The sequence below is a fragment of the Garra rufa genome, chromosome 8 (assembly GCF_049309525.1).
Source record: "Garra rufa chromosome 8, GarRuf1.0, whole genome shotgun sequence".
In the NCBI taxonomy this organism is placed as follows: Eukaryota; Metazoa; Chordata; class Actinopteri; order Cypriniformes; family Cyprinidae; genus Garra; species Garra rufa.
In genome coordinates this window covers 41482500-41510493 of record NC_133368.1, presented here as the reverse complement: position 1 = coordinate 41510493, position 27994 = coordinate 41482500, and the positions used below count along the sequence as shown (strand labels likewise).

General features: G+C 33.3%; 1 long non-coding RNA gene across 1 annotated transcript in view; it reads right to left on the bottom strand.

The window, feature by feature from the left end:
• LOC141340423 (uncharacterized) overlaps nt 1–27994 on the bottom strand; it is a 163279-nt gene that overhangs the window by 98750 nt on the left and 36535 nt on the right. Inside the window, exon 2 of the long non-coding RNA XR_012356577.1 lies at nt 8236–8410. This is a non-coding gene — a long non-coding RNA (uncharacterized lncRNA). The remainder of the gene's footprint in view (nt 1–8235; nt 8411–27994) is intronic.

Here is a 27994-nt window from a genome sequence, read left to right as displayed (position 1 = left end):
CGCAGCCCGAACCACAACAAAGCAGCAAACATTTTTGTTGATTGGATTCTGTCTAGTATTGGGTAAGCATAAGACTTGAGCTCTCATGCTGTGACGCATGGCAAAAAGACAAAAAACCTTAACAGACGGGCTCTGGGTGTGACTGAACCCCATGCACAGAAAGAACAGTGACGAACACAGATGTCAGCCCAAATTTACCCATACTGCATGCATGACAGGGCTTTGCCACACCTCTAGGCTGTATACTTTGAGTACAGAATGAATAAATGGAAAAAACCATGGGACAAATGGGATAATTTTAGCTTGCCATCTTCTGCAAATGGTATTTAAATTCGCAATTATGCATTCATTGCGATTTGATCTGACAGCCTCAGCCTTCCAGGCAGGAGTCGGGGGGGTCTGTTATTACGCCAACTCTTTAATTGCTTTTGGAAGCGGCAGACCCAAATCAGCCATCTATTTGGATGATGCTCATTCTGGTTCTCCAGCAGCCAAACATCAAAAAAAGACAGAAAACTGAATCGGGTTTGTTTGGATATGAAACAAAGGGCATCCTGAGATCGCTTAGCCTCCAGTCTTCAACAACAAAGAGCCCCGAGGATGTCTTAAAGAGCCCTCTTAGCACTACAGACCAATGCATTTTTTGGTTCAAGAGTGTCAGCCAACACGTAATCCGTTCCACTTCAGAAGGTCTCAGGACATCTTCAAGATGGTGACAAAACGTGTCACGCTTTGGGCAAATGCATAACATCTTTGACGCCCCCATTTCATCAGGGTCACTGGAACGTTCCTCTTTTGCACTGAAGCGGGCTCTTGGAAGTCGTCTAAAGCGGGAGTGCTGGAGCCATCTGAAAAGCTGGGGGACATGTTATAAAACTACTCAGCCTGACTCATGAAAATGAATTACTTGACATGACGTTCACCCAGAAGTCCTGTACGACTCGCTGACAGGCTAACTTTGGTAAATAAACACTGGTTATAGCTTGCTGACTGCAACGTTTGGCACAAGGTTTAGTTCAAGATATTTTTTTCAGTATTTTATTATAATACTTTTTTTTTAAACTATAAATGGTCAGAAGTTAGTAACTCAAATTATAATATATCATAAAATAGCATAACATAATATAAAATAATAAATAAACCATTCAAAAGGAATATTTTTTTTCTTTTTTTCTTTTTGAAAGTCTCTAATGCTCATTAAAGCTTTTTTAATCAAAAATATAGTAAACATTAATATTGTGATATATGACTACAATTTAAAAGAACTGCTTCTATTTGAATTTTATGTCTTTTTATAGCAATGTTTTGTTGTTGTTGTTGTTGTTGTTGTTGTTTTGTTTTTTAAAGCTTTAATGAGTAAAAGAGACTTTCAAAACCAAAACAAAAATAAAACAAATTATTACTAACTTTTGAATGGTATATTACATTATACTGTATAATATAATATACCATTCAAAAGTTAGGAATAATTTGTTTTGTTTCTTTTTGTTTATGTTTTTGAAAGTCTCTTTTTCTCATTAAAGCTTTTCTTTAATAATCAAAAATACAGTTAACATTAATATTGTGAAATAGGAGTATAAATATACTAAAAACATTAATATTGTAATATAGGACTACAATTTAAAAGAACTGCTTTCTACTTTATTTTATAATACAATTTATTCTTGTGACAGCAATGTTGAAATTTCAGCATCATTACTTCAGAAATTATTCCAATATGCTGATTTACTTATAATATAATAAGTAAATCAGCATATTGGAATAATTTCTGAAGTAATGATGTTGAAATTTCAACATTGCTTTCACATGAATAAAAGAGACTTTCAAAAACAAAACAAAAAATATTCATGACTTTTAAACGGTAATGTGTATGTATTATACAATACGATATAATAAAAAATGCAAAATTATTATATTATTAATATATTAATAATATAATTGTTATAATATAATTTAATTTAATATAATAATTTTGTATTTTTTGTTATATTGTATTGTATAATACATACACATTACCATTCAAAAGTCAGGAATATTTTTTTTTATGTTTTTGTAAGTCTATTATTTTCGTGAAAGCAATGAATTATTCCAATATGCTGATTTACTGTTAAAAATATATATTATATTAAAGGGGTCATCCGGTGCCACATGCACTTTTACAAGCTGTTTGAACTGAATTGTGTGTTGGGGGAGTGTGTACACAACCACCCTAGAATGACAAAGATCCGCCCAGTAGTTTTCTTTTAATTTAGTAAAATAATTTGCCTCTTCTCATATCGAGCCGTTCTCAGATGCCTGTCGTTGTGGCGTAATGACGAGAGAGGCCGCTCCTGTGATAGTTGATAGACAGCAGTGTTTTAGCATAGACCCGCCCTGAGTGAAGTAAACTGACAGCACTGAGGGAATGTGACCGCTGATCTATCTAAATGCGTTCATGTTTACACGAATCATTTCTCACCATACTGCTTTATAAACGAGGGTCAGTATAAAGCTTAGCTTTGTAACGCTAGATGGTTTGAAATGGTGTCTGTTAATGATTAAGATGTAACCTTAACGCAATACCTGCAAAAGTGTTTACAGCCCACAACTGCACATGAGTAAAGACTATAACACTCACATTTATGTATTTCAATATAAGGACGGGGTAAGTTATGTTAACTGATCACTTTTTTGCTCTTGTTCAATCAGCTATGCCTCAGTAAACACACCGCGTTCGTCTCCACAGTAAACACATCGCGTTTACTAATCATTCAGACACATCCAGTATAAGCCGTAATTGCCGAACTTCTTTGCGGGTGTCATCTTGTTTCGGTTCCAACTCCGGTTTTTAAATAAAATTTTCAATGGATAGGGTTGTACAGTGTCTTCAAAGCCATTTTCCCCCAAACTATACAACTATACCCCCAACTGTTGTCTAAGCAACACCCCGTGTGCTATGTAATGACACGCCCCACAGAACTGAGGTTCATATCATTTAAACAGGGTTTCTGCAGATATGAACAAGTGAAATTTAAGACTTTAAGACCTTTTTAATACCACCTTATATGAAATTTAAGACCGAAACAGATATTATATTAAGACCGAAATAGATATTATATTACATGCATATATGTAATATTTAATGTGTTTAATGTAAAAAGTAAACACAATTTCATGGCTGTCATAAATTTAATTTATTACTACGATATACAGTGAACTTTTCATATCAGCAGATACTATTCCACACAAAATATCCCCATAAAAGTACCACTAGAAATATCTGATGTAAAAAAAATTCTGAAGCAATATTTTCATCAGTGCTCTATTAGCTTTTACATCTTAAATCTGCATATTTGATTTACCTTTATAAAGGCCTTTTTTAACTTTTGAAATGTATGCATTACCTTTGAAATTTATTTTATGAATTTATCAATAAATTCTAAATGGCTGTTAGCAGTGAGATTACATAATTTACACTGCAAAATTAAAAGTGAGATTAATGTTTTAAATACATTTATTGATTTATAAATATATACATTAGAAATGTTGGGTGTGGAGGCATACTTTTAAACACACTAAATTACCAGCAGGTGGCGGTAAGTCACTTCATGAGCGAGTTATTTCAACTGATTCGATCAAAACGCTGAATTATAGCAAAACGTTGCTAGGAGAATGCTTCTGCTAATGTTGCATATTGTCTAATATGTAAGTAACTACTTGACTAACTACTTTTTTATTGAGCTAAAATTAATGTAACATTTGTAATTGTGAGAATTTTCAGCAAAAAGCTCACTTGTTATATTACTGAACTATATCATGTTATAAATAAACTATACATTTGAAATTTTTACCTCAGTGTGTTTCTTTAGAGTGCTGTTACATTCATTTGTTTTAAAGTATGTCACAAATAGACCAGAAATACACTATCCATTATCAATTTCTGTTTACGTTGAATGTATTAAAATATTAATCTTTCTTGCCCTTCGATGCTTCGCTAGTTGTTTTTGTCACTTCAGTTTTAATCAGGCGGTTTGTTCGGTCGGGCAAGTAAAAAAAAAAACATTTTAAAAGTATTTCGAAGGCTGGCGGTCAGCTAGCTCGACCTATATTTCTTATTATTATTGATAACATTATATACAGAAAAAGGTCGTTTGACCTGTATTCTGCTACTGCGATTCTGAAGACGCAGTAACTTCCACAGAGGGAGAAAAAAATCTAGTTGTTAGCAACTGGCCTTAGCCAAGCCCTATATTCAGTTTTTTCAAGCTAAGTGTCGCTAAACTTGCACTTCCCCATAGCTAAAAAGTTAAATCCATTTTACTTCTGCGGTACAATCCGAGAGAGACTCGCGCCAATAACAGAAAGCTGATTGGCTATTGCATGCTGGTCTCATTTGTAGTTTAAATACAGCAAATTATATTTGGAATAGTGAAATAAAGAACTACAACACCATGGAAACAACAAAAAGAGAATTTAAATGAGAATTAGATGTAGCGTTACATGGACATCGGAAAAATAAGACCTGTGTAAAATTATTTAAGACCTAGAACAGCGAATTTAAGACTTTTTAAGACTTTTTAAGACCCCGCGGAAACCCTGTTTAAAGGGCCAGGTACTGATATCGCTTGCTGAGAACAGAGGCATTTTTTACCAGGTAAAATGAGTGTTTTTTTTACACTACCATAGAGAATTTTTAATCAAAGTATATTACAAACTTTTCATTTCTACCCTAAAGCATCATATTAACTTGTGGAAAAAGGGCATCGGATGACCCCTTTAAAGGAATCTTATTATGAAAAAAAAAAAAACATTTTTTATTATTATTATGTAAATATCATTTAACTACTCAAAATTGTTCAAATATTTTTTTAAAAAGCCTTTTCGGTATTTGCATTTTTTAATTGTATATACACTAGGGCTGGGTAAAAAAAAAATATCGATTCCCCGATTTTAATCGATCTTCAGTTTAACGCAACGATATCGATTCGGGAAATCCCCAAATCGATTCTTAATGCGCGTGCTTCACGTAAGAGGATATGAATATTCACCTCTCGTCCTGAAGGTGTCACCATCAGCTGCTTTTTTTGCAGAAAATCCGGTGATCAAAAATGATTAGGCTGTAATTAAGAACTGTTTTATGGACAGTTAGAATGTTTTGTATATGCAGACAAGGGCTTTATGATTGGCCTGTTTTGAACGTTTTGAATTTAGAAAAATGTTTTATTTCTTAAACATGTTTGAAGTTCTTAATAGATTTCACTGTTGCAGATTTAGTCTTTTTATTTTTTTTACAGAGATGTGCATTTTGCAGTTTGTTTACATGGTGTACAATGGATGCACATATTTATGACTTCTTGTTACAGTGTTCATTTAAAATAAAAGTTGTTTAAAATAAACAACTGTGTGCACCCTATTATTAATGTAGATGTGTATTTCAGTAATAAACCTAAGTAGGAGAGTTTCAGTTACCAGCATTTATATCAAAATATGGATCCAATGTCCACAAAACTAACATTTTAAATGAAATATTGATAGCTAATCGATATCGAATCGAAATCGAATCGAAACCATAAAAATAAGAATCGAATCGCCAAATTGGTCACAATACCTAGCCCTAATACACACACACACACACACACACACACACACACACAAATCAAAAATACAAATACTAAAACTTTTCGGACTGCCTGTTTTTCCCCAAAAACCAAGCAAAATGAACCCTTAAAGTGGACATTGGATGCCCATTTTCCACAAGTTGTTCACTTTTACATCCAAATACAAAACACCTGCAAATAAGCCAATACGGGACAGTCTGTCAACGGTTGTGGGTGGGGCCTGAATACAGTATGATATCATAATGCTCAGAAAATCAAAACTGCTTGATAAATGAGAATGTTTAGGTTTTGAAGATTAAAAAAGGAATGAATGAATTTAAACATTTTTATCATACCATGTAAAAGTGAAATTAGCATCTGATGTCCCCTTTAAAAGTCCCAGTTAATGGTTGCTGCATCCCTAAGTTCAGAAATTGAGCACGTTTTAGGGCGAGGACACTTTTGGAAATGTTCAGACATGCAGTTGGTTTCCTTGTGTGGATCAGAAGGACAGCTTCACTCCTCCACACTCTTGATCACAGAAATGACGTAACATGACATAAGAATGCTTTAGCAAAACACGCAGCCAATTTGGTTCAACTGCAGCGGCAACGACAACCTCCGGACACGCAGTGCTGTGATAATTCCTCATCTGAGATGTTCTAGGTTCTGTGAGCAGACAAAATCAGCCGCCAAGAAATCCCAATGGCATTCTGTGCCACAGCGCCCTATATTTAGCTGACAGACCCTTTCAGAGATCCTCCAAGAAGCTCCTGCTTAACACAGTTTCCCATAACCCTCAGCAATAAAATCAGTCCAGCAAACTTTGAGATGCTGTCGATTGCATGATGATTACTTTCAGTGTCATTTCCACATGAAATAAATTCACAGCAGACAGAAGATAAATAAATAAAGTAGAGGAGTCCCTCTCTTTCTGGTTCAAGTACAGAGATCACTCAATCGATGAATGCAAATAGCTGCAGTTACTGCAGGGGCAATCCATGCATGATAAAGCGCATAGCCATGTATACCAAATAAATATTTTTGTCATTTAATTAGAGGTAGCAGTTCAGAATCAGGTCTTTATTTTGCATGAGTCACTCTGACTTATGATCTTAATTCCATGCAGGATGTTTAACTAAAACTATTTTGGATGCCACGGTGGTGAATCACCAGGGAGTAATTCAGAATATTTATGTTTTATAGGGCTGCACACTTAATCGAATAAATTATCAAGATTATGATTATGGCTAAAAGGTTTTATTACAGCATTCCATCCTGGTTTTCTTTTTGCAGCGGTTGAGCTTTGTAACCAGTGACAGACAGGAATGCTGCAGCTAATCAATGGCCTTTAAATTAAGGCCTTTAGCTTTAGAAACAACAAGTCTTAAAGTAACAGTGTGACTTTTTTGTAAGAAACTTTGATTAAAACTCAAAAAGAAACTTTAGAACCAAAGCAAAAAGTAAAGAGTGAACTGAGGCGCGATCACAACTGAAGTAGACTAATAAGAGATGTAAGGTTCTATGATTTCCGCAATGTGGAAAACACACACAGAATTGCAGAATCCAGTCATTAAAATGGAATTCATTGAATAACATTGAATTATAACAGAATTTGTCAAAGTTTGGATGAATTAATTAAAAGTCAGTCGTTACACTTAAATCAAAATCGCAATATGGATGCAATATGGTTTAATTTGAGTAAAACTACCATCATATCATATACACACACAAACTTAAAGGTATTCTTGGCAACCCATCAAAATAAAAGTTTGGTTTAACTTTAAGACACTGTGCCAGAAATATATTACTATTGTTCATGTGCGTAATACTACCACTACTACTGCTACTACTACTAAAATGACTGAAAAATAAAATGTTTAATGTTAAATGTTTAATGTTAAATAATGTTTAATGCCTTTGATAAGCAGAAAATTTTATTAAAACAACAGAATTTCTGACAATTTTAATAACCATTAAAAAGTAGTCCAGATTATTTTATTTTTTATTTGTTTTAAAGGACTCAAGTGTGAACAGCCTTAGAGAGTGAACCTCCTGGGTTCAATTTGATTTCAGAAGGCAAAATACCAAAACGAACCAACATTTCTTACTAACCTTGCACTGTGAGCAAACTGTTACCCTATTAGTAAATTTTTGTGTGCTGTTTACATTACCCAGAAACTGAATCAATTGCAAATGCTAAGTTCATAAATGAAGACCTATCATAATTATTGAATAAATTACAATTGTAAATCTCATTTCAAATCTCAAATCAAATTATTAGTGATAATCATTATAGCTGTTCCGTTTACATTATATAATATTACATTTATATGAGATTGTCTGGGTTGCAGTGTGAATGGAAAGTGGACCACAATTAAAGCTGAATAAAAGAGAAACATTTTAACAATATTTTAACAAATATGGGCCTATTTAAATACACAATTCCAGGTCAAATATACCAAAATGATGTATTAAGCTTAAACTTCAATGACAAATACAAAAAGTTAACTGCAATTATTTTTATAAAAATTAAATAAACACAACATCCAAGATCATGACAGTTGTGCACCAAGTTCTGAATCAAACTAACTAGATTTCACAATGCCTTAATGCATAGTTCACTTCCAGAATAAAAATGTCCTCATAATTTACTCACCCCTATGTGATCCAAGATGTTAATGTCTTTCTTTCTTCAGTCGAAAATAAATCAAGGTTTTTGAGGAAAACATTCCAGGATTTTTCTCCGTATAATGGACTTCAATGGGAGCCAACGGGTTGAAGGTCCAAATTGCAGTTTCAATGCAGCTTCAAAGGGTTCTGCACGATCCCAGCTGAGGAATAAGAGATTTTTTAAATTAAAATATATATACTTAAACCACAAATGCTTGTCTTGCACTAGCTCAACCTCACGCATAATGTAGTCAAGCATGTGTAACATAGGCAGAAATACCGACCCAGTGTTCACAAAGCGAACATGCAAAGAAAGTCAAGCGCCCTTTAAAAAGGTAGAACGACGATGTTGGGCGATTTTGAAGTTGAAGAAGAAAATGAGATTGAGGTTTTCACCGTACCCTATGTTTTTGAACTAAAGTACACAGACGAAGAACTAACTGCGTGTGACACTTCCAACGCGATTTGGTAATGAACGATCGTTTTGCTAGGTAAGACCCTTATTCCTCAGTTGGGATTGTGCAGAGCCTTTTAAAACTGCATTGAAACTGCAATTTGGACCGTCAACACATTGGCCAACATTGAAGTCCACTATATGAAGAAAAATCCTAGAATGTTATTCTGAAACCATAATTTCTTTGCGATTGAATAAAGAAAGACATGAACATCTTGGATGACATCGGGATGAGCAAAATAACAGAAAATGTTTATTCTGGAAGTGAACTAATCTTTAAAGTTGAAGAATTAAAGGTTATTTAAACTGTAGTCATTTTTCACATCTCGTTTAACACACTGTAATTTTAATGCCTTTTTGTTCTTGCTATCAAAACAACAGCAATCCGTTTGTATGTTGCACTAATATCTCTCTGTAAAGACTTAAATGGAGTGTTCATACATATATACGTGACCCTGGACCACAAAACCAGTCATAAAAGTCAATTTTTTTCAAAATTGAGATTTATACATCATCTGAAGGCTGAATAAGCTTTCCATTGATGTATGGTTTGTTAGGATAGGACAATATTTGGCCGAGATAACTATTTGAAAATCTGGAATCTGAGTGTGCAAAAAATAACAAATACTGAGAAAATCGCCTTTAAAGTTGTTAAAGTTCTTAGCAACGCATATAACTTTAAAAAAAAAAAGTGTTAATATATTTACGGTAGGAAATTTACAAAAATACCTTCATGGAACATATTTACTTAATATCCTAATGATTTTTGGCATAAAAGAAAGTCAATTAGGGATGCAGCGAAATGAAAATTCTTGGCCGAAACCGAAAACCGAAAAAGAGGAAACCAAGGCCGAAAACCGAAACACCGAAAGAATTATGCCAATTATTAGTACCATTGCATTTATGGCTGTGTACTAATCTTACTAAAATCAAGGCATTGCAATTGCATAAATTAATATTAAAATTTCAAAGAATAAATCAGTTACATTAATTTAAACAATTATTATCAATCAAGTATAGGGCTGTCGCGATAACCGCAATATCGCAATACCGCGCTATTGACGTGCATAACCGCAGAGGAATGCAACAACCGCAGCAACCGCGATATTTGCCTGTTTTCTTTTTTCCTAAGGATTTGCCCTTCTCACTTAATGCCCGTGCACTGAATATTAAATTAGTAATAAGTTAGTAATGATAACATAATGTGTTTATTATGAGGCTCAGTAGATATGCACTTAACAAGCCTAAACAGACAGTGAATGAGAGAGAGATCGACTGACCATGTGCGATTATCTGCGTCTGTCTTTCAGATCGAGTCAGGCATGTATGTGAAACTAGCTTGTCATGTCCAAGGAAAGTGAAATCTCTGTCTTAACATCGGTGCTCTGCTGGTCAGCTGAGCCTTTAAAAGTGGCGATTAAAGTTAAAATGATTTTAACATCGTGTTTCATTACGTCTCTCTTTGAATAAATAAGCGTTTTTGAACGTACAGTTGAATGAACGGATTAAAGACTTACTCAAAGATAGTCTCTTGCCTCCATCTTGTGGCGTAAAAATGAAACTGCACTGACTGACAGCTCGCCTAAAACACGCAGGTGACATACTGACAGAAAGTCTCTCGTCCAGTCAGACTCGAGGGTGCGCGCTAACTGTTATATACACGAAGATTTCAGATGCAAAGCCTCTAAGTATTTCTGACATTTTTCTTCAAAATTTGCATTTCTTACTGGCTAGGTTTCTATGTAAGTACTGTTTACTTCACTTCATATATCAACGCGATTTGGTTTCGGTTTATTGATTTCTGAATATGACCTTACATTGTAACAGCATACACACAATTATATGGCGGTAATACCGCATACCGCGCTACTGAGCCACTCAAAATTACCGCAAGGGAAATTCCTTAACCGCGACAGCCCTAATCAAGTATTATATCACTTAAATAACATATACATATATTTTACTGCCTTTGTTTAATTGTTTACATTTTTATAACACATTATCTTGTGGATCCATGAGTTCACATTTACAACTCTATGCATTTCTCTTCCAGCAGGAGGCGCGATCAGAATGGTACACAAAGCAGCGCAACAAATGATTTTGAAACGTGCAACACTCATATTTATTCAGTGGATAGCCTTTTGAAGTTTCATCGCAATTCTTGTCTTTCAGTCCCCACATTTGAGACCACCTGAAATCATAATTAAGACTTTCTTAACCCCTAATAACACTTCAGTCATCAATGAAAATTAAGAACTTTAAGTCTTTCAAAAAACAACCCTTACACAAAATGCGTTTATTTTTATTTTTTTCCCACCATGTTCGGGGCACAAGAAAAATATTAGGGGACTAAATTAATATCAGCATATGAAGTATAATCGTCTCTCATTGTCTCTGAGAGAATGCACGTCAGATGCTGAAAGCACTGTCAGTGTTTACTTTCACTTTAACATATTGCGCAGTTTTCTCGTTGCTTGTGTGATTATCCATTGGCTCACCTCCATGGTTTAAAACATAAATATGCATAAAAATACAGTATATAGAAAAGACATATCTTTAAACTATTGTGACGTAACAACGTAAAGCCATTGTTTTTCACTCTGAAAGCTACATCTGTCTGATCTTCTCTCATCACTGCATGCACGACTGCAGACACACCCCCTCTTGAAATTTCGGCTTTACAAGCTTTGCAAATCGCTATCCGTGGGTCTTTCTCAGATATACTGAAATACGTCCACACCGCAGACGTGTTGCTTCAGACAAGCACGTGCAGGCTGCGGTTTCTGTTTGCGTCAACACACTGTTTCGGCCGTGTTGTTTCGGTGATAAAATTTTCGGTGGCCGAATATTCGGTGCATCCCTAAAGTCAATCATTTTGACCCATACAATGTATTGTGTGCAAAAACAGATATAACAACATGTATATAAATCCTGTAGCCTTACACTGGAAGAAATTATGCATGAGGCGTAAAATGCAGCAAGTTATTTTGCTGTCGAGTGCCCGGCGATCTCCTTACATCAGCAAAACAGATACTGCTCATTTGTTACAGCGTGTCGATCCAATTTCCTCCCACCCATCATAAATAAACACCCACCAGCAGCAGGCGGCCCATTTTCACCATTACCGAGCGGTGAGATCTTTGCAGAAGCCTGAATCGCCATTGATCTGTGCGCGAGCGGAACGGGGGAGTCCACTCGGCGGCCCAGCGGGTGCAGCGTTTTCGCCGTGTGATTTTTTACATGGTGACAAAGATAGAGAGTCTTAGCAGCAGCTTGAACAAACAGACAGCAACCAAGCCGCCAGTGTGGCCGTTTCCCCAATCGCTAACCGCATCACTCAGACAAATGGAAAGATAGCGCAGGCCCTCGGGCTGACCAGAGTCGAAAATAACCGCCAACGTCTCCAAAAAGCAGCAAATAAACTGGCTTGCTTTGAAATAATTATGCACAGCTCAGCGCACAGAGAAGAAAATCTGCAGGAGAGGTCTCGGGGTCCGCAGCTGCTCGCAACACTGGAGACGTCAGCAGAAAAGACGCTCTGGATTATAGCCGCGCTCTCCGCCGTCCCTGTAAACTAAAGCAAGCTCATGTCAGAAACACAATTGTTGAGAAGGCTTAGAATAGCTAAATCCCCTCAGACCGCAGTCTGACACAAACCTCCTACCGAGACGCGAGCGGTCAGGCGGCCGCCGCACCAGGCAGACGTCCCTCAAGGACACTTTACAAAGCGCAAAGCAAACAAGCATTACCAGGGCTCTACAGTGCAACCATTTCAGTCGCATTTGTGTCCATGAAAAATATTTAGGAGCACCATGTGCGACTGACCCGATCAGCATATTTGTGTTTGAACTGAGGGGAGCGCAAAGGTTTCTATGCGCTTTTCTGCAATGAGGAGTAATGTATCATGGACATATCTCACGATTCCTTTCATAAACAAAGTGTAGAGAGTGTAAATAAGAGATTGATTGTGCAGTGTAGAGAGCTTTGTTAATTATAATGGAACTTTGTGAGATTGCAATGAACTAAGATGAGTGACAGCTTTTAAGGATTTTTAAGGGAGTTTGTAAATGAGATATTGATTTTATACAACAGTTAAATAAACAAGTTAGTATTAAGTAACTAACATTGCCTGACTATAACACTATTGCCTGGTTTTGCTCTATTTCGTCGTCAAAAACAGTTTGAAACAAGCCACAACTGAGCTGCTGCACATCTCCATTTAAACACAGCGGTGTTTCGTTTATGAATGAACATGCATTTTTAAACTAATCTAGTGAGTCAATGATTAAATTTTCCATTCATAAAGACAGTCACTTGCTTTATTCCTGAATTAATCAGCCGCTCGAACGAATTAAATGAACGATATGATTCAATTAAATCAGTGACTTGCTGCCACCTACTGGCAGATTTAGTCAGTCATTTAATATTTCTATATTCAAAATTTTATATTTAAAACCTTAAATATCAACATGAATTTATGAATTTATGAACCTCTGAGCCTCATTAAACATGAAAATACACCTACATGCCATTTTTCTGTTCTATTCCACCTGTTTTTGCTGATGAATACTGATTTCATTTGATTGGTAACATTCTTATTCTACTTTCTCTTATTGTGTTGTTATAATTAGAAATTTTAAAAAGTTAAAAAATATATATAAATAAATAAAAACTATTTGACATAAAAGCTCACATACTTTTTATAAAGTTAGAAAAATGCCATTACAAAGGTAAAAAAAAAAAAATCTCTGTAAATAACATTAAGGAATTAAATTAGGGATGCACCGAAATGAAAATTCCTGCAAAATTATGCACTGGGCCGAAGGTCAAAGGCCGATTACCGAATACGGTTTTACGGATGACCATGTTGGTTTTCTATATTTAAAATAAAATAAAATAAAATAAAATAAAAAATAAAATATTGTCCAATATTAAACAAAATAAATTACCCAAAATTACAATAATGATTAATAAAATAGTGATGACCATACATAGTTTTGTATAATTATATAATAAAACAAAATATTGTCCAATATAAAATAAAATAAAATTACCCAATGTTAAAACTATGAATAATAAAATAGTGATGATCATATTGATTTTGTATATTTAAAATAATATAAAATACAATATTTCAAACAAAACAAAAAATATTTATTGCCCAATATTAAATAAATAAAATAATTGCCCAATATTACAATATTGATTAATAAAATAGTGATGACCATACATAGTTTTGTATAATTAAAATAAAATAAAATATTGCCCAATATTAAATAAAATAAAATTATTACCCAATGTTAAAATTATGAATAATAAAATAATGATCATATTGGTTTTGTATATTTAAAATAAAAAAAAACATTTTTTGCTATTTACGGCTGAATAATTTCAGTTGCCGAACATTCAGTGCATCCCTAAGTCAAATATAACCTCGCAAGATTTTTTGGATTATTGATTAGAAGTCTTTAAGTTAGGTGCACAAGTGCTCCTAAAAAGAAAAGTAAGCGTAGAGCCCTGATCATGGTGCAGCTCTGAGGAAAAAAGGCGGCATTATTTTGCCTTGTCTTTGGCAGTTTGCAACATCTTCCATGCTGCTGCATGTTGCACGACGGCTTCGGCGGGGGGAAACATAGCCAGATGTGCCTGGGTCTCTGTCGATTGGGCTGATTCACAGAGACAGGGGCCAAAACGCTGCAAGGCTTGAACCTTCTCCACCAGAGAGCCCGCTCCGTTCCTAAACTCCTGTGCGGCTATTTCCCATCAAGCCTGAAAATGTCTGTTTGGTTTATCAGCTTTGAATTACTACAGCTAAACACAACATTACGCAGCTCGTCCAGCGAGGCTTTGTTTAACGGAGGAGACGTGGGGTTTTACTAAGAGCAGGCTGTTTTTGAGGCTGGAGAGATGAGAACAAAAGGGCTGAACTTCTGTCCTGCATAAATACTGACCATCTGTCATCTAGATCAGTGGTTCCCAAAGTAGGGGTCGCGACCCCCTGGGGGGTCGTGAGACATTGAGCGGGGGTCGCGAGATGATTTCCAAGAAATCAAATAATTTTTTCAAAACTATTATTAATATTTTATCCTTAACTAACAAAAGATAAAAACTAGTAGTTAATAGTTAGCCTATATTTGAAAAAACATGCAAATTAAAAAGCCATCAGCCCTGCAAATTTCTTTCCGTTTGATCGCGACCCCTGAGGTGATTATGACAGATTAAGGACACATCAATAGCGTCAGTTACAGCAGATCAATTTACAGCACCATGTTACACATTCCGACATGTGCCCGTAACGTGTAGGTATTTCCATCGCTTTATGCTTAGGATATTATTTTTGTTGAAATTAAACAAACGAGTAAATTACTATTAAAAAAAATTATATGGTTGTTAGTAGGGCTGGACCAGAATATTCAAATCGAATATTCGTTCGGTGGGTTGGCATTCGATTTTAAATTTTGAGATTCAATATTAGTTTTTTTTTTTTTTCATACACCTTGCATCCCCCGCAAAACGGTTCTCATTTGCGCTTAAATATGAATGAAGAAGATCAGACTGCAGCAACACTAACACAGAAACAGCAAAAAAAAAAAAAAAAAAAAGAGAGAGAGAGAAATTGAGTAATATTTGAGAGGCACTATAAAAGTACAGTCGGGCCCACTTAAATGGTTTAAGCAAAACTAGGGCTGTGACTGTCATAATGACAACTGCGCCTCTGCTTTAAATGCACGCATAGGCTAAAGCTGACCGTAAAGCCCCAGCAAAAATAATTACCATGAATGTGTTGGGGAAAAAGTATTATTTATTAATAAACTAGTATTTGACACAAAGATGAAGTTGACGATCCTGACTCGCCATTTGCTCATTGACGCGAATTTAATACCTAAATGCATATTCATTAGGCCTATAGCTATTGGAAGAGTTTTGTTTTCGATTTGAATTATTTGAATTTTTTTTTATAGTTTCGGATGATATATTAGTCTTACCTTTAGGAGCAAAAATGAAGTTTCACATAGCGCTGGCTGGCGCTTCAGGTTCTGCAAAGCGTGGTTATATATATGGGTTTTAATTGAAATCGTGATGACTTGGTCGATACTTTAAAAGACAAAAACTTAAATTTAACAAATAAAAAGTGTTCCAAATATATTTCTAAATTAACTTTATAACCTAAGTAAACGAAAATAAATGTAATCAATTTGCTATTAAAACAGCAGCTGTGCAATGGGGAAGAGAAAGAGAAAACAGACCGGTTCCAGTCAGACTCGGGCCAGTAATTCTGATGAGCTGTCGGAGAAGGTCCGGGCGAAGTTTTAGTAATGTTTGCAACGAATGTTTGTTTAATAGCCGATTTAACATTCTTATTTAGGCTAGATTCATATTTAAATGTATTATTTATTTGATTTATTTTAGCGTTTTGTAGGCTGATTGTTCACTGACTGAAGTGCTCAAATAAACACGCACGTTTTTTAATAATGTTTGGGCCTCATTTATTTTGGGTTTCAACATAATATACATAGGCTGTGTATTTTATATTATATACACAAACGTTATATATAGGGCTGCAACTAACGATTATTTTAATAATCGATTAATCTGTCGATTATTTTTTCGATTAATCGATGAATCGGATAAAAACAAGGGATTTACAACCCTTTATTCAAAAACAGAACTAAAATATTTAGAAAGTGCACGAACATGTTGCTCCTTGAACTGTTATAATAATAATAATAATAAAATAAAAATGGACTAACACAAAAAACATACACATGTATGCTTTACATCTGCCAAATATATAGACTAAATAAACTAAAATTACTATCCGTCAAGACAGCGGCTTGCTGTGGTGTACATGCTGCATTTCCCATCAAGAAGCCTCTCAAATTAAATTCCTCAGTGCGCATTAAAAAAGTCATGTGACTTTGCACGCTGGAACGGGATAACTTGACTAACTTTCTGCTACATTCATTCTGCCATGGCGGTGTTTAGTGTCCTGCCATCAGCAGCGACCAGCTGGAAGAGTTCCGCATTCAAATGCACGCAAAACTGGCCTCAAAGCCCCAGCAAAAGTAATTACCATGAATGTGTCAAGGCAAAAATTAAGAAAATATTTGAATTACTTATTAATAAACTAGTATTTTCTGATTCAGTGTTGCAAAGATGAAATTGACGATCCTGCCATCTGCTCATTAATGCCTAATGCATCTTTATGGATTAGCTAATGAAAGAGTTTTGTTTTCGATTTTAATTATTTCGTTTTATAGTAAAATAATAATTTAAAGCTTTCTATAGATATTGTGTTTGTGAGGCAATTGCCTGGGTTTCGGTTAATTATTGTGAAGCGCTCCTGTTTAAACCAAAGATATCAAGCGTATTCTGTTTGTTTTCTTTAAGAGCACATTTTGTTGATACTGTTAGTACACACAAACTAAGGTAGACCCTTTACAGTTCCGGCCCGGGTGGTAAATTACTCTTACCTTTATGAGCAAAAAAAGAAATTCCACATTGCACTGGCGTCTCCATGCGCTGCAAAGCGCGCTTCTCTCCGCACAAACTTTGGAATTATCTTGATTGAATGATTAAACTAATATTGTGATATGTTTTAAGTTTTTTATATCAATGGATTTTAATTTAAATCGCGATGAATTAAGCAGGCTTTTGATCTGTCTGCCGCTGTTTGCTAGGTATAACTTCAAAAAACAAAAACTTGAATTTAACAAACAAAAAGTGTTCCAAATATATCTCTAAATTAACTTTATAAACTAAAGGAACGAAAATAAATGTAATCACTTTGCTATTAAAATCAGCAGCTGTGTAATGAGGAAGAGAAAGAGAAAAAAAGACAGTCGGACTGGAAATTCAGTCGGCCAAAAATTGATGAGCTGTCGGACATTTTTACAAGGAATGTTTGTTTAATAGCCTATTTAATACTCTAAGGCTATTTTCTTAATTAAATATATTATTTCTTTGATTTTAGCGTTTTTAGGCTGCTTGTTCGCTGACTGAAGTGTAGGCTAAAAAAACAACGTGCCACCGTCACAGCCCTATTCAAAACTGAGACGATTTCACCTCAGCAGAGCTCCTCTTTCTCCTTACGGTTGTGGTATGTTTTCGACACATTATACAGACAGACAGACAGTGTTACAAAAACTATAGAAGTAGTTTTCTCCATCTCCACTATCCAACGACCCGTACAGCAGCTGTTTTGCGATCGAGCATTGGCTGCTGTGAAAGTACGCTAGCCAAAGTAGGCTTAAATATCAAACATGTTTGATATAAATCGGGGCAGCATATATATATATATATATATAATGTAGAAACGGTGCTTTATGCTCAAATGTTCCAGTTTTGTACATAAGTTAAATTCGCATTTTTGGATGGAAACACAGCTTATGAGGTGCCGAACTCTGCTGGCATCAGTGCGGGAGAGAGATCGAATGTGTCCACTCCGCTCTGCGCTCAATTTTTTTTTTATATATATAATAACAACCAAATGTCTCTGCGTCGCGCGACACAACGAATCGATTATGAAATTCGTTGCCAACGCTTTTAGTAATCGATTTTTATCGATTTTATCGATTCGTTGTTGCAGCCCTAGTTATATATAATGTGTATATATATATATATATATTTTTTTTTTTTTTTTTTTTTTTTATAAATAATTTAGATATGAATAATTTATTTATATATAAACACCGCGCCAGTGTACCCTTCACGGTGCCATAATTACTGTGCTAATTTCTGATTTGGGAGTGATTTGTTTGTAAAAAATTTTTAGACTAACCTTATTAAAAGGATTGCACTTAACAGACCTGTGTGTTTTGTATCACTAGCGCGGTGTCCGTTCATGAAGCATAAGCTCTGCCTGCGTGAGGCGCGCCGCATCCAACTAGCAATGTTCTATTACAATTTATTAATTCTGAACGTGTGGTGTGTCCATATTACACCAAAATGCAACAATGCACTCCCTTGGGTCCAGAGCAAAAATCGTTTGGATGAACGGTTCTCGACATAATAAAAATGCAAACAGAAAGACATACAGAGATTCCTGCCTTTATTAGAGAGAAGAATATGTTCAGCCCCTCCCACCGAAGCTCAAAAAATGGTATTCGGACCAGCCCTAGTTGTTAGACCGTTGTGTTCTTTTGTGTTGACATGCAGATGTTTGGATAGGCCTATTATATTATATTTTAAACACTTCTGAGGATAGTGGGGGTCACGAGTCACTGGCACGGTTATTTTGGGGGTCGTGAGCTGAAAAGTTTGGGAACCCCTGATCTAGATCAAAGGAGACTGTAATTTTTACCATGGGCCCTCACATATTTTCGCTGCAAAAACACACTGATATCCTGAGATATGTCATAGAGAAACCATATTTTTTTGTCTTTTACCTTTTATACACTTATAGATCAATTGAAATCAACTAGTAACCACTACTATTGGACATTCAGATTTAAGTCAATAATCTCTCAGCTTTTTAGTCCCAATTCAAACAGTATACTATAACTCTATGATAGGTACTTAAAATAATAAATAATAAAATAGTGATGACCATATTGGTTTTGTATATTTAAAATAAAATAAAAATATGTATTGCCTAATATTAAATAAATGCAATTATTGCCCAATATAAAAAATAATGAATAATAAAACAGTGATGACCGTGTTGGTTTTGTACATTTAAAGTAAAATAAAATAAAATGAAATAAAATAAAATAATAATATTTATTGCCCAATATTAGATAAAATTAAAATGAAATATTGCAATAATGAATAATACAATAGGGATGACCATGTTGGTTTTCTATATTTAAAATAAAAAATATATATATTTATTGCCCAATATTAAATTAAATTAAATTATTACCCAATGTTAAAATTATGAATAATAAAATTGTGATCATCATATTGGTTTTGTATATTAAAAATAATATAAAATAAAATATTTAAAACAAAACAAAAATATTTATTGCCCAATATTAAATAAAATTATTACCCAATGTTAAAATAATGAATAATAAAATAGTGATGATCATATTGGTTTTGTATATTTAAAATAATATAAAATAAAATATTTAAAACAAAACAGAAAATATTTATTGCCCAGTATTAAATAAATAAAATTATTGTCCAATATTACAATAATGATTAATAAAATAGTGATGACCATACTTGGTTTTGTATATTTAAAATAAAATTAAATTAAATTAAATTGTCTAATAATAAATAAAATAATATTTAAACTGAATGATGAATAATAAAACAGTGGTGATCATATTGTTTTTGTATATTTACAATAATATAAAATAATATAGTATATTTAGAATAAAATAAAAAATATATTTATTGCCCAATATTACATAAATGTATTGCCCAATATTACAATAATGAATAATAAAATAGTGATGACCATATTGGTTTTGTATATTTAAAATAAAATAAAAAATATTTAAATGTCCAATATTAAATAAATAAAATTATTGCCCAATATTAAAATAATGAATAATAAAATAGTGATGAGCATATTGGTTTTGTATATTTAAAACAATATTAAATAAAATATTTAAAACAAAACAAAATACAAAACAAAATATATTACGATATTGCCCAATATTACAATAATGATTAATAAAATGGTAATGACCATACTTGGTTTTGTATATTTAAAAATAATAAAATAAAAATTGTAATATCAATAATAAATAAAATAATATTTAAACCGAATGTTAAAATGACGAATAATAAAACAGTGATAATGATGTTGGTTTTGTATATTTACAATAATATAAAATAATATAGTATATTTAGAGTAAAATTTAAAAAAACCTATTGCTCAATATTAAATAAATAAATGTATTGCCCAATATTACAATAATGAATAGATAGATAGATAGATAGATAGATAGACTTTATTGCAGACTCATGGTCCATCGTTTACAAAAACACACACAAAACAAAAAAAAATAAAAAAAAAAAAATAAAAATAAAAATAATAAAACAGTGATGACCATACTGGTTTTGTATATTTAAAATAAAATAAAATAAAAATGTATTGCCCAGTATTAAATAAATACAATTATTGCACAATATTAAAATGTCAATGAATATAACAGGGATGACCATATTGGTTTTGTATATTTAAAATAATATATTTAAATATTTTTATAATTTCGTAATTGAAACAGACTTCCAACTAATGCTATCAATAAAATCTTGCAAATGGAATTTCAGGCATCCATATCTCATCAGAACTTAATGCTTTACATGCCTGCTTATCAAATAGCACAAAGCCACTGCGTTTCCCCAAACTCACACACTCAATACGATAATTAAAGCATCATCGCCCAAACCCATATTTCTGCATAATTGACGCTTTCTAAAGCAGGAACTGTAAAACAGGGACACAATATTCTTCATTCAGGTTCACACATTACTAATGCAGACACTTTCTGCCTAACAAGCTCCAAACAATTAGCCCTTTCAGAGGGAGGAAGTTCCATCTGCATCATTAGGAGGAATCCAGCAGGAACTGTAATTCACTGTCAGCAGCGCAACAACAGCCTGTAAGTTTATCCTGCACTTCAACACGGGCGACACAGCACACGCTCCAGACGGCACACAAGCGAAGGTCACCCAGGGTTCAATCGAAATTCATGCATGACTTAATGCATAACCAATACATTGCCTAGGACAAAAAACTGCAGATGCAGAGAGACGGTTATGACAAGGTCTTTGTCAGCAGAACGACACCCTTACAGGCATGATGTGTCAGAGGACACTCATAGATTGGTCATTTTTCTCCAGACCACAAGGTCAGGACAGTGTCATATGAAGGGAGGGGTGGGTGTGGAGCTCAAGAGGAGGAGGGAGACGAAAGAGTGTTTAAAATCAGGGTCTCTGATGAGGTTTATATGTCTTCTCTCTCTTTCACTGAAAGACTTCACCATAACAGCTAATGATAAACTTACAGCGGTCAGTGTCCACAGCAGGGTCACAAATTAACCACAACTTAGGAGGAAAATGCCACAGAAAATGATAAACATAAAAATCTATGTGAAGAGTTAGTTTGCAAAAACTGATAACTTAGTTAATTATTTTTATTTTATTTTTTTCATTGTGCATTCCAATTAATTTCAATCAAACTGCAGTGGGGTTATTTTGATTAAGTAAAAATAACTAAAAAAAATAAAGCTAACTAACATAATAAAAACATAACAAAAACAACTTTCGAAAGTTGTACAGATCAGTTATGACAAATATTGACTAATTCTGTAAACAAGTCAAAAGCAGTAAGACTACAACGAAAAAAGGTAATATTATTATTATCATTGATTGTATCTTATTAAAAATAATTACTACTACTATTATTATTTAAATTAAAAATCACAAATAATACAAATAAAGTATGGATAATAATACAAATTTTAATAATAATAATTATCATTATTATTATTATTATTTAAAAAATCAATACTACTATTATTACTGAACTATTATTCTTATTAGTAATTGTTATTAAAATGTATTACTACTATGATTTAATATAATATTTAAACATAACAACAACAACGACAATAATAATAACTATAATTATTATTAATACTCTAATTTAAAAAAAATCAATATTACTACTATTATGATTACTTAAATTAAAACAATACAATATCATCTGTAATTTTTATTAAAATAATTAGTATTAGTTTTACTTAAATTAAAATATTACAAATAATATTATATAATTTAATAATAATAATAATAATAATAAATATAGATTATGATGATTATGATGATAATAATAATAAACAACAACAACAACAACATGAATTACAGACAATAACAACAATTGTTATTATTATTACTTTAAAAAAACTTACATTTTTATTTACATTGGCCAAAAAATTGCAAAAAAACAAAAAACAAATAAATACTACTTTAAACTAATATTTAACTATTAACTTAATAGGGATCAAATGTCTACACTTTTGCTTTCATAATTAAAATAGACTTCCAACTAATGTTATCAATAAATCTAGCTAATTAATTTTTCAGGCATCCATATCTCATGAGAAAAAAATAATAATAAATAATTCTCATTATTATGCCAATTTGTTTTGCAACAAAATTAAGGCAAAACTGAATTTAAAAAGTATTTCATAGGGTGTTAAAACACATTGTTTGTTACACTTTTAATAAATTGCTGTTAAATTGTGCAAGTTTCATGATTTTAATTAATTAGACATGCTTCACGAACCAGTTTCCAAACGAAAGCATCCAAAGTCTTGACTAAATAATGGACAACTGCCATAATAACATCCATTTATATACATATATCCCTACATACAGCTATTTGCGTACAAACATATGCCTACCATTAAATATTGGTTTAAAACTAACCAGCAACCTGACATGCTTAAATATTAAGCTACCATTACTCCAATCCACGTCCATGTACGAAGTTCAAGGCAGTCATTCACAAAGTCGATTCTTTTTTGTCTCAAGGCTTTTGACTAATTCAGCATGTAATATGCTGTCTGACAGACAGAGAGAGACGTATTTTTGTGAAAAACGTCCCACGGACCACTATAATTGCAGCAGCTCAGCTTAAAGGAGTAGTTCGCTTTCAGAACAACAATTTACAGATCATTTACTCACCCCCCGTCATCCAAGATGTTTGTCTTTTTTTCTTCAGTCGTCAAGAAATTGTTTTTTTGAGATAAACATTTCTGGAAATTTCTCCATATAAGGGACTTAAATGGTGCCCCGATTTTTGAATCTTCAAAATGCTGTTTAAATGCAGCTTCAAATGGCTGTAAACGATCCCAGCCGACGAAGAAGGGTCTTGTCTACCGAAACGTTCGGTCATTTTCTTAGAAAAATATATTTTTATATACTTTTTAAGCACTGAAACTCGTCTAGTACTAGGGCTTGTAGTGCGCGTTCCTTTACGTACTCACGTCGAAAGGTCACGCGTGACGTATGCGAAACTACAGACCCAGTGTTTACAAAGCGAACTTGAGAAGAGAAAAGTGCAACGCAATCAAATACTCTTTAGCAACAAGGTACAACAAAGTACAACGATGTCGGACGACTTTGAAGCTGGAGGAGCACATGAGATGGAGTTTTTCACCGTTTCTTAACTTTTTGAGCCGGAATACACAGACGATGAACTCTGTCAGAGAGAGAAAACTGCGACAGCTGCGGCGGCGACACAAGCCTCGGGCAGACCGCGTTCAAATGAGACGAGATGGTGGTGCAAGTGTGGAAAATGCCAGCCATTTTCAGCGGAGCAGGAATCCCAGTGCTGTCACGACTGGACCACATCTGTTCCACTGTTACAAACAATCGGCGAGTCAGGTGATGGGACTGCTTCAAGCATTCGCTGCGTTGCAGAGCACGGTGGGCGCAGTACGTAAAGTCAGGAACTCGCACTACAAGCCCTAGTGCTGGACGAGTTTCAGTGCTTAAAAGGTATGAAAAAATAAATTTTTCTAAGAAAATGACCGAACGTTTCGGTAGACAAGACCCTTCTTCGTTGGCTGGGATCGTTTACAGCCATTTGAAGCTGCATTTAAACGGCATTTTGAAGATTCAAAAATCGGGGCACCATTTAAGTCCATTATATGGAGAAATTTCCAGAAATGTTTATCTAAAAAAAACAATTTCTTGACGACTGAAGAAAAAAAGACAAACATCTTGGATGACAGGGGGGTGAGTAAATTATCTGTAAATTGTTGTTCTGAAAGTGGACTACTCCTTTAACTTCAGCATCTGAGGGAAACTCGCTCGCTCGGCCTGCTACACCGTATTCACCAGCCCATGAATAAAAGACCACGAGAAACCCAACCGTCAGGAATCCAAGAGGAAATCCAAACCTTTACAATAAACCGACTCTTGAATAATTGATGCTGTAACAACTTAATGAGATCCCTGCATGTGTGCGCATTTCTATAAAAATCTATATCAATGTGCACACACACACACACACAAAGTATTCCTGTGCATGGTGAGAGCGGGACACTGGGAAGCTTTGTTGCAACTTCCTATTGAGGTTAAAAATAAGCGTTAACACCAGACGCCCACGACGATCCGTAACTATGCGGCGAGAAAGACCTGGAATCAAATGGCTTCAGAAGACGACTGGATAAACAACAAACAAACAAAAACAGACAGTCAGATCCTGACGAGGTGGGTGTCATTATCTGGCCACCAAACTGCTGTGCAATTATTTTCACTTCAAGATTATTTTTTACACGCAGATCCTTACGAATCTCATTTACCCTCAAATCTGGTGCTGTAAATATAGGGCAGCGAGGAACATAATCGGCGCTTCATTAAATAATAATAGTGCTAGTTAAGTGGCCTTTGTCTCGAATGCAGGGTGTTTAGCTCAAGTGCTCTAAATAAAAGAGCCACAGAAATGGCTTTACATAAAAATGTGAAAAATGACATGAGCTTATGGGAAGCAGCGGCACAGTCACAGTGGTGTTAAACAAATATCCTAACATAAATAAATGAAAATTTACTTCAATAGAGCTAGTAGACACAACAGACTCAGATAAACATCTAAATACGGCTGTGTTTGTTTTAACTAGTTTAAAGCAATTATCAAAAGCAAGATTAGCAAACAAAAGCATCATAAACACACATATGTGATGTGACCCTGGACCACAAAACCAGTCATAAAGTTAAATTTGACAAAACTGAGATTTATACATCGTATGAAAGCTCAATAAATAAGCTTTCCATTGATGTATGGTTTGTTAGGATAGGACAATATTTGGCCGAGATACAGCTATTTGAAATCAGAAATCTGAGGATGCAAAAAAATCAAAAAGACTGAGAAAATCACCTTTAAAGTTGTCCAAATTAGGTTCTTAACAATACATATTACAAATCTAAAAATTACATTTTGATATGTTTACAGTAGGAATTTTACAAAAAATCTTCATGGAACATGAACTTTACTTAATTTCTTAATGATTTTTGGCATAAAAGAAAAATCAAAAATTTTGACCCATGCAATGTATTTTTGGCTATTGCCACAAATATACCCCAGCGACTTAAGACTGGTTTTGTGGTCCAGGGTCACATATATTGTCATTCAGGGAATTTTCACAGGCAAAATCCAGTCAATCCAATTGGAATCAAAACAATCGGGAATTTGGTGTAAAGGTGAAAGATTTTAGCATCAGGTACAAGTTGGTCACAAACATTGAACCAACAGAAAGAACTTTCCCCCCCTCTTTTATTGATTAAAAGCTCTCCTGTCCCCATGTTGAGAGAAATTGTGAGTAAGATGTTACTTTAGGTCTAGAATAAATGTGAAGATGCATTAATTCATCTCACTCACTAAAAAAAACAGATACAGTATTCCTCAAATTCAACGCAAACCTGCGACAATTAAATATGTTAAAAAAATACAAATATCCTGTATATTTAATCCCATTTTATTAACTGATGCCAACCTTCGATGATGCAATTCATCCATACTAATAAGCAAAAATTATTCAAGATAATCTGACATTTGTTTTCCTTTTCCTTTTTTTTTTATTGCTGAAGAGTTGGCATATTCTGCGTGAATTTTCTTTCAGATGTGAATTTACTTTTCTCTAAGCCTGAGGTTTTTGGTGTGAAAAGGCTTTTACATTTGGCAAAAATTGAACTCTTTATATTATTTTTATTTTATTTTATTATTTTTTTTATTTTTGTTGTCATTGCCGTTACTGTATCCTGGATCTGTCTCATTATACTGAGGTTAACATCTACTGCTCCGATTGCTGTTTAACATTGCATTATAATATCACTACTATTGTATATTGTATTGCTTCCTGTTCAATATTTAGTACAATTATGCCTATAGTTAAATCTTTTCACTGAACAACACAGAAATCTAATGATTTAACTTATCTCTGTACCCAAAAAACTACCACATCCATACATTTACAGCTTGTTTTTTGTCTTTTCCTCATTTTTGTTCCCGTCTTCTTGTAATCTTTTTTTTTTTTGCTTTGTTTTGTCTTGTTTTATTTAGTTTTCTCCCCCTCTGTGTCTCATTTGCGTATATATGTGTATATATCTGTGACTGGTCTCAGTCTGTGTCATCATGTTGCTGTCTATGTTTCATTGTGCTCAATATAAAAAAAATAAATAAAAAATAAATAAATAAAAAAAAGAACTCTTTATATTAAAAACAAAAGCAAGCTCTGGCCAGATTTAAAAAGTAACGCAAAAGTAATGTAACACATTGCCTTCCATAAAAAGTAACTAAGTAATTAGTTACTTTTTTAGGGAGTAACTCAATATTGTAATGCATTACTTTTAAAAGTAACTTTCCCCAACACCGAATACAAAGCCGTCAAAATAAAAGTTTAGTTTTACTTGAAAAAATTGTGATAGAAATATATTGCTTAATGTAATGATAATACTACTATTAATACTACTAGTAATAATACAATTATAATTAAAATGTTATTTTTAAAGAATGTTTATCATAAAAATATATTTACTAGAATTTATTTACTAGAAATATGTAAATACACAACATATATCTGGAGGAAAATTATTATTAAAATCAAATCCAATAACATTAAAATTGAAACCAGAAAATTTATGCAAATTTATTTTCTCAATTTTTTTGTAATTTTTGTTAAACTTCTAATAAATCGCTGTTAAATTGTGCAAGTTTCATGCTATCAAATAAATATAGATGTTGTTTGATTAATAAAAACATAATATACCAGAAAGTTAAAGGTCCTCATAGCGACCAGTCAAAATAAAAGCTCAGTTTAACTTGAAGAAATTGTGACAGAAATGCATTGCTTAATTGTATTACTAGTAGTACGGTCAATACGTTATTATTAAAACATTATTTTAATAAGGACTATTTATAAAAATGTAAATACACAACAACAAAAGAAATACAGTAATAATAAATTAGTTTTTTTTATGAAAGTCAATTATTTAGAGAGGCTTATTATTATTAAAATTGTAAATGTAATTTAAAATTTGGTAAAAATAAAACTAAATTGTACTTTTGGTTAAACCTTTAATAAACTGCTGTTAAATTGTGCAAGTTACATGATTTTATTATTTAGACTTTTTAATGCTTTTTGGTTAATACAATTTAATTTAACCATTAAAACAGAGTAAAAAAAATTAAACAGAAGTTAATATATAAAATATAAAATGTATTTCTTAAGGCTCTATGTGTGTGATATATTTGATATTTGACACAAATTCAAAAATTTACCAAGGTGAAATCTTTTTAAAAATAAACAAATTAATGACATTTCTA